Here is a 12,084-nt window from a genome sequence, read left to right as displayed (position 1 = left end):
CAGAATTGTCTTTCCTAAAATCTGTTGACCAGGTAAAGTAACTCAGAGATGGGACACCGCCTACCCAAGCTTACCACTTTAGGAAAGAGGTCCCCAGGCCACTACTGACAGCTCCAGTCCTGCAGTCAACACTCCTGTTTCCGTCCACTACACCCTGTCATGTTCCAGAGAGCGTGATATACCATGAATTCTTGGAACCCACCAGCACTTCAAAGTAGAACTGACTCCCTTCTCTGCGTTTCCCTCTCCTTCCGCTCTCTTACTCTCCAAGTAAAGTCTGATGCCTTGTCTTCCTCACCTAGACAGGCCCCTCCCCTCTCCTCTCCTCCTCCCCGCTGCAGGTCAGACCTACCGTTCTGTCTCTCTGCCCCAGAACAGCTGTTACTTCCCTGTGACATGTCCCACTGGATTCTGCAGCACATCTTCTCAGTATCAAACATGATACTAGACCTGATTCCCATTTGGCAACTTGTATGTCCAATTGGTCATAATCCTGAGAAAAGGGGAGGCCTTGCCTAACCTCCTGTCCAATACCCTATTGGATTCATAACCTGCTCCACCAAGATGACACAGGCTTTGTCCTGATTGAACTGTACATGTGTGGCAAATGAAGCTAATTTATGACACCATCTCTAGAAACACTGGGTTTATCTAGATACTGTGATGCTAAAGACATAAAGCCTGGTTATTACAGTTGGTAAATCTGTTTTTCACAGGGGCACAGGTTAACAAGTCTAAAATTAGTTATATGCTAAGACTGAACAATAGATAAATACATCACACATAATGAGAATCATGTTTTTCACTATGAAAGAAAGAAGATACAAACAAGGGAAGGGAAGTCTAAAGTGAACCCTGCCGGATTTGAGTCATAGAAATCAGTAGAAACTCATGATTCATTCAAACACATATACAGATGAATACAGAAACAAATGTCGATATGGAATATTACATATGTGTATATGTGTATACTGTATATATCATTTTTCTAGCTCTGTACACTCAGAAAACCTAGAATCAATGATACCCCAGTGGCAATGAGCACAGCTAACACCCAGATCTTGGGTTTTTAAATATCATTTTCCAATAAAAGGAAGTGACTGATTCTAAGTCTGGAGACTGAAGCATCTCATAGTTCTAGGAGGTAAGAGACTGCTTGAAAAAGAAAAATATATAAGCCAGTAACAGAAAGACAAATACTGCAAAATTCCACTTATAAGATGCAAGTAAAATAGTCAAATTCATAGGCTCAAAGAGTGAAATGGCAGTTGCTAGAGGCCTGGGGCAGAGGGAACAGAGAGTTACTAGTCATTGGGCAAAAAGTCTCAGTCAAACAAGATGAATTAGCTTTAGAGATCTGCTAGACAATATTGTACCTATAGTCAACAATAATCCATTACAGAAAAACTCCAATTTTAAAAAGTAAGGAATGAGAGAAATAGAAAAAACACTATTTTATAGTGCTGCAGGCAATAACCTTTCACTGTTGTTTAGTCACTAAGTAGCATTCAATTCTTTTGCAACCCCATGGACTGTACCCACCAGGCTCCTCTGCCCATGGGATTTCAAATTGATCAGTAAAATTTTAAGGAGAAACAGGATATTTGCATAGCCTCCAAGTGTGACTATTGAAATATTTAAAACTACTGTGGAACTTTGAATATGCCCACAGATTCTTTGATACGCATCCCTCTAGAAGGTGGAGTTTACTTTCCCTCACCTTGAGTGATGACTCGAGTTAGTGGCTCACCTCTAATGGACAAAGTACGGAAAGGGGAAAAAAGGCAATTTTACAGTTGTAGAAGCCTGGCAGACACTGCTTTTACTAACTGAACGAAGTTAATAACACCAGCATTTACTCATACTGACATCATGTAACCCATGCTATGAGGTACTGAATTATCATCTGAGGTATTCTTCCCCAATATCCATAACCTTAGTCTAATTATGAGAAAATAGACAAAACCAAATTGAAGAACGCTCTACAAAATATCCCAACAGCATTCATCAAGGGTGTCAAGGTCACAAAAGACAAGGAAATTCCCCCCGACCCCACAAAAAAAACTGTCACAGGCTACAGGAGACTAGAGAGATAAGACAAATGTAAGGTGGGTATCTTGGACTGAATTCAGAAACAAGAAAAAAGGATACTCATGGAAAAACTTGGGATATGAAAAAAAGGCTACAGTATAGTAAATAGTACTGCACCAACATTAATTTTTTAGTTGTAAAAAAATGTACCATGGTTACATAAGATGTTACCATTAGAGGAAACAGAGGGAAAAGTATGTGAGATCTCTCTGTACTATCTTCACAATTTTTCTTATAAATCTAGAATTACTCCAAAAGGGAAAAGGGGAGAAATATGGCCTCAATCAGCAAAGCCAAAAGTTCAGCTTTGAAAGATTAATAAAGCGGATGAACTCCTAGGACAACCGGTCAATAAGAGGGAAATGCAATGAATAATGAAATAAATCAAAAGAAGATCTCTACATAGAACACAACAACACATTGTGAAATAGGTAAAGAAAACTCAAATAAATGGAGGGATATATCGTGTTTGTGAGCTGAAAAAGTTGATGTCAAAAAGATATAAAATTCCAAACTGATCTACCAGTTGTGAGGAATCTCATTCAAAATTTCAGCAGGTTTTTCTTTGGAAATGGAAAAGTGATTCTAAAATCTATACAGAAATGTGCAGAGAAAGGGAAAAGTCTTGAAGAATAACAACAAATGACTTATATTACCCAAAGTTAAAGCTTCAGTAATTAAAACAGTGTGTTACTGGCATAGTGACAAACTGACAAATGGCACAGAGGATAGTCCAGGGACATAAACACACAAAGACACAGTCCTCTGGGCCATAATAAAAGTGAATGTGCAGCGCAGAAAGGAAAGGCCACTATTCTAAACTATGGGTGCTGATTCAATTGAATATCCGTATGGGGAAACATATAAATAAGTCTTGATTCCTATCACATACTACCCACAAACATCAGTTTCAGATGAACTGTTGGCGTAAATGCTGAAGCTGAAAACATAAGACTTTTATAAGAAAATACAGAAAATATGTTTATTACCTTGGGCTAGACAAACATGTCTTAAATAGATCACAAAAAGCTCTAGCCAGAAAGGAAAAAAATTGATAAAGCATGCTACATTAAAATTGAGAACATCCACTCATCAAAGACATCATTAGATTTTTTAAAGCCACGGATGTATTTGCAATACATTTATCTAACAAAAGATTTTCCAGGCAAGAGTGCTGGAGTGGATTGCCATTTCCTTCTCCAAGGGATCTTCCTGACCCAGGAATCGAACCCGGGTCTCCCGCCTTGCAGGCAGACGCTTTACTGTCTGAGCCACCAGGGAAGCCCCCAAAACATATAAAGAAATCCTATAATCATTAAGTAGAAGAGAGCCCAATAAAATAGGCCAAAGACTTGGAGAGGTGTTTCACAAAAGAGAATATCCAAATTAGCTAAAGTAGATGAAAAGGTGATTGGGTTCATTTAGTCATCATGGAAAAGCAAAGTTAAAAAGTTACAATCAGATACCATCATGCCCCCACTAGAACAGTTATAATGAAAAAGGCAAGTCATGCAAAATGTAGAAGAAGATGTAAATCTACTGAGACTTTCATACACTGCTGCTGGTAAGGGTACAAATTAGTATAACTATGTTGAAAAACCATTTAGCAGTAGCTGCTAAAATGGAACATGTGCATGCCTACAATCCAGCAATTTTGCTAATAACAGCTTCCCTGGTGGCTCAGATGGTAAAGCGTCTGTCTACAATGCAGGAGACCCGGGTTCGAGCCCTGGGTTGGGAAGATCCCCTGGAGAAGGAAATGGCAACCCACTCCAGGACTATTGCCTGGAAAATCCCATGGACAGAGGAGCCTGATAGACTACAGTCCACGAGGTCGCAAAGAGTCGGACACGACTGAGCAACTTCACTACCACTACTTCACTATACTCAATAGGTATGTACACATATGTTCACCTAAATGCACGTACAAAGATATTCACAGCATCATTCCTAGTACTACCCCAAAACTGAAATAACATGGATGTCCATCAATAGTAAGATGAGTCTTCATAAAAATACAGTTGCATGATATCGAGTCAAATAAATCAGAGACACACAAATACATAATTTGAAGTTCAAAATCAGGTAAAACTGATCTAAGGCATAAGTCAGAATAGTGGGTATTCTGTGTCAGGAGGGTGACTGGGGGGAGACATATTAACTGGAAGAGAGCATGAGGGTGGCATGCTGATAATGTTCTATGTTTTGATCTGGAGCTGATTCGACAAGTGTGTTCAGTTTGTGAATACGTATCATGTGATACATTTAGGATTTGTGCATCTTTTTTAATGTATGTTATACTCATTAATAAGGTTTACTGAGAGACAAAAGGTTATATATATGCCCCTAGAAGGCATGTTATTATATATAGGTTAACAGAGAGATATGAGCCCTTCTAACACACATTTTATTGACCAAATGGCATCCAAGAGACCGAATATGGAGCCAGGCAGTGGAAACAAACTGGGAGGAAATAAAGATCCCCAATCAGCCAGGATGAAAATCTCTAATTTGTACAGCTCCTTTTGGTGAGCAGCCTCAGTTGCCCCACCTTTTCCATTTCTCTCTCTTTTTCCATCTCTAGTTCTTTCGAGCGGGTACAGGGTTGGATAGAGACAGCGTACATTAGACTCACTCCATCCTGAACTGTCTTTCCTAACCACCTCATCAAGTCAGGATGCCAAATCTAACAAGAAGCTTTCTGGGAAAGCAGTGCCAGGAAGACCACCTCTAAAGACCAGAGAAAAACAGAGGCAGACGACCCATGTGTCCACCAAAGCCCTTTGTGAGAAAAAAAAATGGGAAGACATTGGGAAAACATGTTCTTGTCAGTAAGAAACTTGAGGCCCTGTCCTTCACCCTGCTATCAATCAAAGTATCTCAGTGATTTCATCTCCAAATAAATATGGCTCTGATGACACTTGTGTCTTGCCTCTGAATCATAAAGTCAAGATTTAAGAACAATGTGGTGCAGGAAGCTTGGGGATTCATTAGGATCATCTGAATGTGTCCTTAGAGCACCAACTAAGCTCTGATTTAATGCCAAGTTCTTTCTAATGAGGGACTGTGCAGAACCACATGACTGGCCTGTAGAAACTGGCCTTGAGTTGACCCTCCGTGACTCCCTCCGACCATCTGTCTTTAAAGTGTCCCCTCCATCGCCTGACCTCCTGTGGCACTTCGTGAGTCAGAATGTTCCAGGAATGGAACTACTTTCTGAGTTACCACGATGCTGCTGACCATTTTGAATCCTCATTTGGCATTTGTTGATGTAACTTCCTGGTCATGGCCACTCTGGGTATTTTTCCAGACCATGTTCAGGGTCGACTTCCCTACAACCCTTCCAAGCATCCCTTCCCCAACCCTGTACCTCCCCACAGCACCTGTGCCCCCTGGACACAATTCTATCACTGCTCACATGATGGCATCATTCCTTTAGTGGCTTTCTCCCCTACCAGACTTTGACCTTTACAAGGGTGGGGACAGTAACTTATACATCATGTTATCCACAGCTCCCTGCACAGTACTTAGCATCTTTATTGCTCTGATAACACGTGTAATACCAGGCAATATAAAATTCACATCTTAGAGAAATACAGAATGTAGACAATGAAACTTCCCCCAGAATCTTTCTGTCACAAGATAACCACTGCATATTTTGTCCACAGTGTATCAAAACAACAAATTATTAATAATTATAGTTTTTCCTGAAGATGAAATCATTGCCTACATGCTGTTTTGCAAATTGCTTTTACCACTAAGTAGTATAAGACAGGAGCACACTTCCTTGATGAGGCACATGGCTCCGCCTCACTGATTTTAATAGCTGCATACTATTCCATCATAGAGAGGTCCTATAGTTTACTTACATTCCTCTTTGGAAGGACTTTCACATTTTATCCCATTTCCCTTGTTATACAAACAATAAGACTATAAACGTTTTTGTGCATCTCTCTTTGTGTTCATAAGGGAGTATTTTTCTGGGCTACATTCTAGAAGTTGAAGTACTGGATCTGAGAGGGTAAGAGGCAGGAAGGCGAGGGGTCTCCAAACCGAGGAAATAGCCTGCAAGTGTCAGACATTTTTATCTCTCTTAAGAGGCAGGAGGAAACAAACTAGAGATATTTTTTTCCTTCTCTATACAAATTTAAAAGGAGGGTTCTCTTAAAATACTGTGTTGCCATAATGACACCTGGTTTCACCTGAAGTTAACTATTCTTAAACCTTGAGTTAACCAATGCCTTTTTCTTATGGAAATCTTGGTCTTGAGCTATGTTAATGCACTATGCATTTACCCCAGACTCTGTCTTCAAGTCAGTTCTGCCAAATGGCTCAGAACCTACTTGACAACCCAGTATGTTATACTCAGATACTGTTGCTAAAATCTATGTAAATGAAACTATTTGTATGGTGATCTGCCCTTCTACAAGATTCAAGTTAATTATTTTATGGCCCAGGATGAACCATTTGGTGCCAAGATTATCCCAAAGTGCATCTTATGGGTGAGGGGCCTGGTGCCATTCTGAGTTTTAAGACATTCCTTTCTTTCATTAATAGACTGCTCGTGACTATATAACATCCAGCTGAAGACTAGCAGGGGGTACTCTTTCTGCCCTCTTCTGATGCCTATGTCAGAAGCTTTCTCTATCTCCTTTATACTTTAATAAAACTTCTTTACACAAAAGCTCTGAGCAATCAACCCTCGTCTCTGGCCCCAGATTGAATTCTTCTCCTCCGGGGGCCAAGAATCCCGGCGTCTTTTCGTTCAACAACAAACTTTCAGATCCTTACAGTTTTCATTTCCTTCTGCAGAGAACTGGTGTGGTGTCTGCAGCCAGCAATGCCCAGAAATGATTGCTGACTGACCAAACAATGGAAGTCAATAAAAGAAATGGTCCTAAAAATATAATTTCTGTTCCATTGCTAATGTGGCTTTAGGAAACTGGCCCCTTGTGTTGGATATGATCCCTTAATACAAGCATACATGTGACAAACTCCTCCCCATTAGGCAAAAGACAAAGATGAGGTCTTAATTTAATTTGTTCATTCAGCAAATATTCCAAGCCTACCCTAAGCTATAAGCAGGGGGATGGAATTGCCAGCAGTAATTTCTATAAAAAGTTGATGACTCCAGCAGAAATACTGGGCATCATTTACTAGCTAATTTCCCTTTATGCCTCGTTTGCCAGGAAGTTCAACACTCAGTGCTGATAAGAACGCTCTCTGGCTTCAGATTTCTGCTATATGGAGTTGCCCTTTTTAGTTTTCATTGCATTGCTTTGCTACATTTTTTAACCCATATTTCTATCATTCTACAGAAACTGAACTCAAATTCATATCAAGGGTCACAATGATAACCAATTGCTTTATAAAGAATTTACATGTGTCATTTAATTTAATCCCTAATTTTCAAAGTTGTTATGAAGGTCAGACAGAGATGATCACTGTCATCTCAAATTTTCAGTAAACTGAGGATCAGGAAGATTAAGCAACTCACCCGAGACATTGCAGCCAGGAAAACACAGCTTTGAGAACCTAACTAGGGTCTCCTAATTTTGTAACTGAAAAAACAAAAATGAATTTATACATTGACTCATGTGAACACCTGAATCCTTCTTTCCCCTTTACAGGTAAGGACACTCACCTTCTCTCACCTGGGCATCCACATCCTCTAAATAATCAAGAAGTTCTTAGGGGAGAGGCAGAGGGAGCAGAAAGTTGCCTTAGTTTCCAACACGATAAACACTGCCCTGCCTGCCCACCACCGCCTCACATCACACTGTCTTCACCTGTGATTTCTCACTTTGCATTGTAACACAGCTATCTCTCTATCTCTTATGGCTCCTTCTAATTATTCCAGAATCTTCCAGAAATGTTAAATCACATGACAGAAGGAGTGAAGAGGGAGGTTGAGGGAGGGGTTATGTAGGAAGGATGAGACTGGGGGTGAGGATGGAGAGAGAAAGTAAAAGAAAATATAACTGATGTCCCAATGTCCACACTAAAGCTCTTCCTTTTCTTCTTTGCTTTGCTATTTTGATGGAGTGGGAGGAGGATTGTTTTCACCTGCAGCAAAACAAATAGAACTTTGAGCTAACATTTCACAATCTATGTAGCAATTTCCTGTCATTTTGAAAATCCACTAGAGTGGCAACAGTTAAAATTTTTTCCTCCCAGGAGAATTTAGGAGGCATACACCTGTCACCCTCCCTGCATCGTGTATTTATGACACAGGTCTTGAGCATTTCACAGGCTGGTTTCTATTGATCTTCCCTACCAGCCTCTCTGAATACTTAACCCAGGGCTTTACCCTGCTCACCCCTGGTATCCTTCATCTATTTCCTTGGAGCTTGCTTACCTGACTCTCCAATGACTTTTGGAACCGCCGATCATTCTCTAGATGAGACCTTCAGGCGTGTTGTCTTCATCTGCTCCCCAGCTGATGATAATCCCTGGTACCACAGTGCCCTGTGACCACTGCCTGCTGCCCCAGCTCTGTAGACACTGGTACCCAATGGTGGTGGCAACTTTTATGTGTCAGCTTCTCTCTCATTCTCTCTTGTCCACTTTGAAGAGGTTTCAGACCACCTGTTATTCAGAGTCCAAGCTGGCGGAACAAGTGCTTGAACTTTTGTGAATCCTGCATTGCAGCTGAAGTAGTAACATTCTTTAGTAGGGACACTCAGAGTCGAGAAAAACTTGTGCTAGCAATTGGTAAAATTTCCAAACTGTATCTCTCTGGGACAGAACTGTGTTCTGAGTACCAGTCTCACACATCACCTGCCTTCTCGACAACTCCACCTGGATGACTCAGAGCAACTTCAGCATCACAGGTGCAAGTGAACAGGCCTTCTTCTCCATCTCCCACCATCTTCAGTTCCCCATCTCAGGAAATGGCATTTCTGTGCATTCAAAGAAATGCTGGAGTCATTCTGACACCTCCTTCTCCCTCAGTCGTGAATTTTACCTGCTGGATATTTCTCCAACTTATTCACTACTCTCCCACCTCACTGCTGTCACCCCTTTCATACCACCATGATCTCATGACTCAGATATTCTTGCGGCCTCCTGGCTGGTCTTCCTCCTCCTCACTCTTGACTGTCTTCAATTAGCTTCAAGAATACAGTGAGCTTTTAAAAACACAAACCATTGCATAAACACTCCGATGGCTTCCTACTGCTTTTAGAATTAAGTGCACACATTTGGCTTTACCTTACAAAGGCCCACATAGGTTGGACCCCCGCAAATCTCTCCAATACCATCTATGCCTTCGTTTGTTCAAAGGCACTGTGCATTCCCTGCCCCATAGACTGCACATGCTGCTTGACCATATCTGCCTGGAACGCTCAGCTCCTGTTCCACTTCACTCAGTCAACTCTTTATCTGTCAGGTCTCAGCTGAAATGGCACTGACTCCAACAAGCTGTCACAGCATCTTGTATCTTTTCATTGTATTTATGAAAATGTAATTAATCATTCTTGTAATTATTTATTAAGTGCCTAGCTCCTCCTCCCTCACCCTAATTCCCAAACTGTAAGCTCAGTGAGGGCAGAGACTATACAGGTACTCCCCTACATTCTACATATGCAACCACAAACAAGACAAACGCAGAGTAAATGCTCAGTAAAGGTCTTGGGGAGGACAGATGGGGAACGAAACAGGAAGAACAGGAGGGAAGGACAATTTGGTTCTTTTCTGAACCAATATCTCCTTTATCTTTGGAATGCAGGAAATAAGAGTCTCCTAAATGACACTAAGAGTCGGACACGACTGGGTGACTTCACTTTCACTTTCACTTTCATGCATTGAAGAAGGAAATGGCAACCCACTCCAGTGTTCTTGCCTGGAGAATCCCAGGGACGGGGGAGCCTGGTGGGCTGCCGTCTATGGGGTCGTACAGAGTCGGACATGACTGAAGCGATTTAGCAGCAGCAGCAAATGACTCGAAGGAAAGCTGTTTTTGAAGAAGTATATGCATTGGCATATATATAAGTATATTTTCTTTCTTCCTCATTACTTTAATAAGGAAATCCAGAAAAATCCAAGCTTAGGCTTACACCTAAAATTTGATTAAAGTGGAACCATTTAAAGGAAAATCATCAATTAATAAAAGGCTGTGTACAGATAACTCACCTCACCATGGCAAAACCACTACTTTCCTGCATTCCAAACAACTGCAATAAGCAAAGAACCGAAGAAATTCCTGGTGTCTATTTCACTTTTTGTGTGATAATCTTCTTTTAAGAACCTTTTCTTCCCTCTTTCCAAAAATTGCACAGGTCTTTCAGGGATATTAAAAATTTTCCAAATCTTTGGCAGCATCAGTGCAGTTCTACAATTCATTGCTGTCAACTGAAAATGAGAAATGTCCAAACCCAGCTGCCAAGCCAGCGAGTCAGTGCAGCGGGGTTCACGCCAGTCCAATGTTTCCTGAGCTCAGGGCTGCTGAAGGTAATGAGACCGCATGACAAACAACCAAACGCATCCATTCCACAACCAGCATCCATGCCACAGCTGTCGCCTGGAAAGATCAAACACTTAACTCCTAATACAAAGCTACTACCCAAGCTACCTTTATAATTACCTTTATGTACCCACAGTGGTGGCTACTTCTAGCTGCTGAGATTCAAAGAAGTATATAAAAGGCAGCTGGGGGCAAGTCAGGTGCCCACCCGGAAGGTCAAGTTGAGTAACATCATTGTTTGGTTTCCACAACACCTCCTGCATACTATCAAGGAGACAGAAAGTCTTGTACCTCATTTGGCTTCTCTGTAGCCATTGCCCACAGAGGACTCCTTTTCTGCAGGCATTTCTCAAAGAATTGTCTTGAACTGTAGCTGCATAGAAGAAAACTGCCCTTATGTTTTCCATCCAAGTATAGGCCGAAGAATTGATGCTTTTGAACTGTGGTACTGGAGAAGACTCTTGAGAGTCCCTTGGACTGCAAAGAGATCCAGCCAGTCCATCCTAAAGGAGATCAGTCCTGGGTGTTCACTTGAAGGACTGATACTGAAGCTGAAACTCCAATACTTTGGCCACCTGATGGGAACAGCTGACTCATTGGAAAAGACCCTGATGCTGGGAGGGATTGTGGGCAGGAGGAGAAGGGGACGACAGAGGATGAGATGGTTGGACGGTATCACCGACTCAATGGACATGGGTTTGGGTGGACTCCGGGAGTTGGTGATGGACAGGGATGCCTGGCATGCTGTGGTTCGTGGGGTCGCAAAGAGTCAGACACGACTGAGGGACTGAACTGAACTGAACTGTTAGACCACAAGCATTAGAATCACGAGGTGGAGGAAGCCTGTGAAAATGTAGATTTCCCAGCCCCATTCTGAACCTCTGAGGAAATTAAAATAAATCCACTGATGGAGAATAACAAGGGACCGAGAGTGTAAGAGGCATGGATGTGGGAGAGGGGAGAGGCAGAGTGCTCAAGGCAAGGGAAAGGAACACAGGAAGATTCTACATGCAGGCATGCTGCAGAGACTAGAAGGGAGCCTGTGTAATGGGAGGTGGGTGAGAAGGAGACCAGAAACGATGGGGAGGGAAGGCACGGGCTGGCCAAGGTCGAGTATCATCGGTAGTGTTTGTTTTGTGAAGACTACTCCGATGCTGAGTGAAGAGGACATCTGGAGGGCGAGAGAAGAACTCAGAAGACCGCGCAGATTTGTATGAGGTTGTTAAAAGTGGAAAGAGAGCGGTGGACAAATCCCAGGTATGAGGCAGAACTGACACAGCCCAGTGGGCTGACGGTCAGGGTAAGAGGGAGGGAATCTGGGCCCACAGGCAGAAGGTTTGCAGCTTCCACAGCAAGAGGGTGGTAACTTCAGCTCAGATGGGCAAGCCTGGGAAAAGACGTGGGCAGCAAGACGTCCCCATGAACCTGTTCAATGAGCTGTCTTACCTGGAAGGTAGAGATAATTCCACCAGCATAAATGGCTTTTGTAATGATTAGAGATAATATACACAAGGTTCTTTAACAATAGG

Source organism: Oryx dammah, unplaced genomic scaffold (assembly GCF_014754425.2).
Source record: "Oryx dammah isolate SB20612 unplaced genomic scaffold, SCBI_Odam_1.1 HiC_scaffold_14, whole genome shotgun sequence".
Taxonomy (NCBI): Eukaryota; Metazoa; Chordata; class Mammalia; order Artiodactyla; family Bovidae; genus Oryx; species Oryx dammah.
Note: the sequence above shows the minus strand (reverse complement) of the source record.